Below are 7,332 nucleotides of genomic sequence, written 5' to 3' on the forward strand. Positions count from 1 at the left end.
ATTTACATAAGGTCGTAATTATGACCTAGTATCTTCAATTTAAACTTAATTTTTGTCTTACAGTCAGGATTCCTTCTTAATATCTTTATAACGTAATTAGAATTACCTTAAAGTCGCCATTTTGACTCAGTATCTTGTATTAAACTTAATTTTTTATTACAGTCAGAATTATGTCTCAGTATCTAAAAATGCTATTAAAATTTACATAATATTGTAGTTATGACTCGGTATCTTAAATTAAACTTAATTTTTTATTACAGTCAAAATAATGTCTCAATATCTAAAAATGTTATTAAAATTTACTTAATGTTATAATTTTGATTCAGTATCTTGAATTAAACTTATTTTTTTATTACAGTCAATAATGTCTCAGTATCAAAAATGTTATAAAAATTTACTTAATGCTGTAATTATGACTCTGTATCTTAAATTAAACTTACATTTTGTCTTGGTCAGAAGTACATATTAGTATCTGAAAATGTACTTAAAATTGCAATTTTTACTGTATCTTGAATTAAAATTATATTTTGTCTTACAGTCAGAATTCTATCTTAATATTATGAAATGTTTTTATTTATTTTTTTTTTGCGATTTTGACTCACTGTCTTAAATTAAACTTAAATTTTGTCTTACAGTCTGTTACGTCTTCGTATCGTATGTGAAAGTCTTCCTGAAAAGGTTACATGAAGTCGCATTTTTGACTCTGTAATTTCAGTTTACATTTTAGTTTGTCTTACAGTCACACCTATGTCTTACATTCGTAAAATGTTGTTAAAGATTACTTAAAGTTGCAATTTTTACTTAGTATCCTAAATTAAAAAGCCAACATTTCTGCTGAAGGGAAAACAGTTTGGCTTCATTATTATATCACTTTAACTAATATTACAATTTAAACTTTAAAGACACATTTCTGACTTAAAGTAATAATTTTTTACTACTTTGACTATGAGAATATTCATATGTATCATCACTTTTGGCATTTTCTCCATGTCTTTCTAATACTAGTGTAAACAAGCTTCTGTACATCTGGTACATGTAAATAGTTTCTTCAGTATCCAGTTAGGTGGTCATCAGTCTGAATTTACCTGTGTGGAAACACACCTGTTCATAAGGTAAGTATACACTTAATATGAACATTTGTTTTTAACAGACTCCACGTTTGAACACAGGCAGAATTTATCTGATAAAATAGTCTAAGACGGTATCTTTGCTTACTTCAGCATTCTGATATTTAAGTATAAGTACTAATACTGCAGTGTAAAAAACAGAAAAGTTTTAGCATTCAAATATTTTAACTTTTTATTTTGTATTTATGACTGAGTGACTCAAAATCATGATTTGGATTTTCTTACCAAGTTAGACCTCTTTTTTATTATCACATTTTTAAGTCAGTATCTGATCATTTTGATTATGATGATTAATCATTTTATCTTTAAAATGTCAGAAAATAGTGACAAATGTCTGTCATGATTTCCCACAACTTAAAAATATGCATTCTTACCAAAACTCCACAAAGCAAAGATATTCAGTTTATTTATGAAGAAGAAGACTCCACATCTGAGAAAATAAAACAGGGTTTGTGCAGTTCCTTAAAAAGTCTTAAATGTCTTAAATTAAAATCTATAAATATTAGGCCTTGAATGGTCTTAAACCTGAATTTGTGAGGTCTCAATTGCCACAAACATTTGATCTTATTTGATTTATCCGTCTTTTCATTTTGTCAAAATGAGTCATGCTCTTCAGTGTCTAAGTCCACATTTCTGATTTTACCAATCTTCAAACCTACCACTCAACCTAATACTGTCTGTTTACTTTATACATGCCCTTACCTGTTGGCAAAATGTAGATTAACCAAACTCACTATAATAACCATATTCCTACATAACAACTACTTCTGTACTGGAACACAGTTGTTTAATAATCATCTCGAAAAGGTCTTTAATTTAAGTGTCTGATGCATGCAGACACCCTGGATACAAGCCAAGGCAATGCATATGAGGCTTTGTGCATTACAGGCACAAATTCTATTTCAGACGAAGCACAATGGCAATCAAGGCAGTGGAATCCCACATCCAGTGTGAAAAACATAAAACTGCACAGAAAAACGCCAAGAAATGACAGGAATTTCCCATTTCTGTTTTTATCTTTATCTAAGCAACGCTTCCACTTCCATCTGTGACACCAGCACCAGGGTCAGCAGCAACAGATCTCTTAACAACATTCGGGTGTATGCCTACACAGAAAACCGAGTCTTTAGTGCAGTCGGATTTAAGTGCTGCTTTTGACACAGTGGACTATTTGGACTAGAAAACTGGGTGGGACTTTTTGAAACTGTCCTTAAATGGTTCAAATCATATCTTCATGACAGGAAGTACTTTGTGTCCATCAGTTCAGTTCAGTTCAGTTCATGTTCGAGCTGTAATTACCTGTTCGAAATGTCAGCTGCAGTCTATAGGCGCATCAGACAATTTGATGTAGTTTGCCTCGTGATCCAACAGGGCGCTCTAAGAATTCACTATCATGTTGACTTATTGCATGCCCTACTGACCTATCACTAAACAAAGCTAACGTTAATGCGTTGTTTTGCTACGAAAATGGAGGACAATAGATAGCAAAGCCGTCCTGAGCGGACAATCACGACACCAAAACATCTGAGAATGGATGTAGATGGCAAAGTCACGCATAAAGATAAGGCTGTTTGTCGACTTTGTAAAAAGCAGCTGTTTTTCTCTTCAGTGACAACAAACCTGCTAGCTTACCACCCAACTGAAGCAGCGGAGGCAGAGGCACCACGGACGAGCAGAGCAGCGCCAAGTGTACAGGCTCATTTGACTGCGTATTATTCAGCACACTCAGCTTCAGCAACTTTGTTTTATTGAGAGTAAGGTAGAAGTGACAGACATAAAGAAACCAATAAGTTAATGCAGCTGTTAAAAAATAACATTTGATTGCAAGAAGAATGGAGGAATGTGATGTTAGACAGGCTGTAAAGTTAATAAAGTAATGAAAATAATGAGGTTGTGGTGTTTAAGAGGAGTTTAATTCGAATTTATACGGTTAAACGGTTTATTATTTTATTACGGGTCATTTTAAATTCGTTCAACCTTGATTTTTAGAAAAAGTGACAGCCCTACCACATTACTCCAGTTTTAAAATCCTTGCACTGGCTACCTGTCACTCAGAGAATTGATTTCAAAATCCTGTTGTTTGTGTACTAATCACTCTGTGGCTCAGTGCCCAAATATATCTCTGACATGCTTGTGACATATGAACCTCCTAGGACCCTGAAGACATCTGTGGCCAGCCTATTGACTGCCCCAACAGTCAGAACAAAACATGGTGGAGCAGCGTTTTGTTATCATGCAGCACAAACCTGGAATAACCTCCCAAATGATGTTAGACGAGCCCCAACTCTGAACACCTTTAAGTTAAAGCTAAAAATTTTACTTTTTTTACATTGCCTACTCAGCCCTGTAATGACTGAAACCAAATCTAGCATGTTTGATTTTCTTTTTGTCGTTAACGACTTCTCTTGTCACAGCCTTCACTTTGACCACAGAGCGATCTGCTGCCATGGACAACTGTACATCAACACACCCCAGGGTTTTTGATATTTCCACTAGGGATGTTACCACAACAGAATAAAAAAGGAAAAATGATGGGGTGAAACAGCAGAGGCACTTTATCAAACCGGTAAGTACTGCCATTAGCATCAAGCTAGCAAAGAATGTTATTTCTTTATAATGGAGATGGACATAAAGTAATAAGATAAAAAAAAAATAGTGGCTTTTACTTAACACAGCTGCAGAGGCTCCCAGCTTCATTTGACACAGACTACATTATAAAAGGGCCGTTATTTATTATTCCCTCTGTTTTTTGATATTTTTACTTTTTATCCCTCCTGTTTGCTTCTATAAAGTTAATGCATCATGCCATCATTTTAAACTCAACACTTCCTGTATCTGTTTCAAATTTAAAGCCCCTTATAACTTCGGTTGAAAGAATCCCTTCATTTTCTAAATAGGCTTTTATTGTGAAACATTTGTAGGAACTTGTTGTGAAGGATTCAGTGACTGTCAGTTTGCACGTGGTACTTCAAATGTAGCTCCTGCCATCTGCTGGCAGTTTTTAGGTGACTACAATAACATTTCGGCTGGCACATGAACAGACACAGTGACTGAAATAATAGTAATAATAATAAAAATAGGACAAGAATAACCCGATGACATCACACATGTCGTGAAAGACGACCGGGGATGATTGGTGTGGACCACTGTGTAATGGTCATAATGGTCCACACCAAGTGACAGTACAATTTTATGACTCCACAATAGCGTAATGTGACATCGTGACAGTCAGAGAGGATAGAAATGTTGTGTAGTGTGAACCAGGCATTAAGCTGTAAGAACCTTGTAAAACCAGTGATTGTTGACTAAAACTATACATTGATTGTCAAAATAGTTGCTGATCAATTTTCTGTGGACTGACTGAATAACAACTAGACTAATCGCTGCAGCTCCGTACTCATATTCTTCAAATCTAAAGCATTAAGATAATCACACAAACTCCAGCACACATATGAACCAGGTTTCAGTTTTATTGAATGAGTTTCATGCAGTTTAGTACGAACATGTGACTGTTTTGTACGTGATTTAAAAACTTCAGTAGACACACAGACAACAACAACTTGCTGAAGGATTTGACCTTCGTCCTTCAGCCACTGTGGAAACTCAGCCGGTGAAACAAATCGAGTGAATCTGAACAATGTTTTTGCATTTCCATTTAAAGGAGCAGATTTGCATTCTGAGTCTCTATGAGGAGGAGGAAGAGGAGGTGGTGGTGAAGGAAGGTGGAGCTGCAGAAAACAGCAAATGTCTTCATCTTCATTGACTAAACAGTCTTTAAATGATCTGGAATTTCCAAATAATAGTTTGTAAAACAAGACCTTCGACTCATGAAACTCAAATAAACTGAAGGTTATAAAAATGAAAATGTAAATGACGTCATTAAAGACGAGCAGGAGCATTGATCATTGATTATTACACGTAACAACAACCGTCTGTTGTTCAGCGGGCTGCAGTTTAACCAATAGTTTTACTTTATTTATTATTTAATGTTCAAATTAATGATTTGTGCACTTTATTCACCAGAGAAAAGAAATTGGAGATGTTTTGTGATGATCTGAGATTTTCACCTCATAATTAAAGGAAAATATATTAATTACAGTCAGAGTTCTGACATCTCATAATTGTGATATGCTTGTCTCATAATTCCTTATCTCATGATTACAGAAAAAGTCATAATTTCATATTTCATCAATTAAAAGATGATTACATAGTCCATATCTGAGATTTTACTCCTAATTACGATGCACCTAAGACTTGTTTTACTTATGACAATCTAATAGTTATGAGGAGATACCTGGTATTTACCAGATATATTTACTTCATGATGATACTGAAATTGTGTTGTAATTCTAAGATTTGTGTCTCAAAATTACAAGACAAAGATCTTGTGATGGTTTTAATACTTACTCTCTAATTATGAAATACAAATCTCATTATTATGAGATGCTAAATTATAATCACAACATGTCTCCACATGTTTTGTCTTTGGTGAATGTGCTTACTTTGACTCGTCTTTGTAATATCTAGGGCTGCCCCCTGATGTCAACCAAACGTTCGTCGACCAGAAAGGTTATTGGTCGCTTAGTTGCAGGAAGAAAAAAAAAAGTGAAACTCTATTAGGAACTGCGCCTTATCAAAATAAATCAAAACCTGTATAACTGGACCATGTGGGAATTTAATTTGAAAGGACACACACAGGAAGAGGCCACGCTCAGAAAGTCAGACAGGAGTCACATTACAAACCAATCACAGCCGACAGATATCTTTCCCTTCTTCTGTAAATATTCAGTCTGATAAATATGGAAAAGTTGATCATGTTAGTGCAGGGCTACCCAGAGCTTTACATCTGTCCCACAGTCGACAGGCCTACACACTTATAAACAGCACCTGGAAGAAGATCAGCTCTGCACTCAGAATTTCAGGTAAATAGGCCGCTTGTTAAAGTTGCTTAGCAACCGCAGACGAAACCTGCCACCACACTCTTAAAAGCTGGCACAAAAAAAGGCACAAGAGTAGCACCCAGTACCCGACCTCGTGTTTTCCAGGCAGTTAAAGACGCTGCATGTGTACAGCCCCTAATTTCCAGGGCTGGTACCTGCGGTTATTCCACAGGCTGATTAATAACATGTCGGGCAGGAAATCCAAAGTGTGGGATCATTTTGAGAAGGTGAAGGACAAACCCAAGGTGATATGTAAACTCATCTTTATTCGTCGACTACAAACATGACGTATCATCTGAAACATGGAAGTAGCTACATGCCCGTTAGCCACTTAGCACAGTCATTACTGCTTTGCCGACAGTGTCATTAACAGGCGGCTCGCTCAGTGTGTGACGTGCACTTGTAGATAAAATATAGGCCTATATTAATGAAGGTTCATTAGTACGGTTTTGTATTTCTCTGTAATGTAGCACAATGTTAATACCTTTTTCTCAGACGTTCAACTCAAACCATTGTGTTGCCCCACCCAAAATATATCATTTAATAATAATATCGTACACATATGGGCGACTAGTCGACTAATGGCCCTAAATGATGACTGTTGGTTGACTAGGAAAGTTCTTGGTTGTGGGCAGCCCTAGTAATTTCATATCAGCAGCTCTCACTGTTCTTCAAATGAGACCTTAATTAACATATGAATTATGAATTTGTGAGTTATCAATATTTATGTTTACTTTAATACAAACAAGATACCATTAGTAAAGATTTTAGTTGATAGATGTTTAACTGAGTTCCAGCTGTGTCATCCTGGTTATTTTAATTTTTTTTTTTTACTGCTCCAGCTGACTTTAATTCAAATCCCTAATTTAATGAAATTATTTGTCAACTTTGCATAATCCCCTCGAAGCTTCCTCCTGCCTCGTTAGGAGATGATGCTGTTTATAAAACTTCAGAAGTCACACTGAAATCCAGTGTTTCCACGTTGGTTATTTTCTTCACACAGTGAAAAATAAAGCCGTCAGTTTGTCTTGCGTGATGTTAGCATCGTTAGCATTTCTCAGTGAAACCAAGACAACTTGAAGCCCCTTATTAATCCGCTTGATTTCAACAGAAACTCACAAGATGCCTTGATAAAATCAAACCTAAGATGGAGGAGCCTCGTGCTGGATTTACAGTGTTAAATGTTTAGTACCAACTAAAGTTAAAAACATGGAGGAACCTTTTACAAATGACAGAAAACATTTTCATTCAGGATAACTGCACTT

This window comes from Epinephelus lanceolatus, chromosome 16 (assembly GCF_041903045.1).
Source record: "Epinephelus lanceolatus isolate andai-2023 chromosome 16, ASM4190304v1, whole genome shotgun sequence".
NCBI lineage: Eukaryota > Metazoa > Chordata > Actinopteri > Perciformes > Serranidae > Epinephelus > Epinephelus lanceolatus.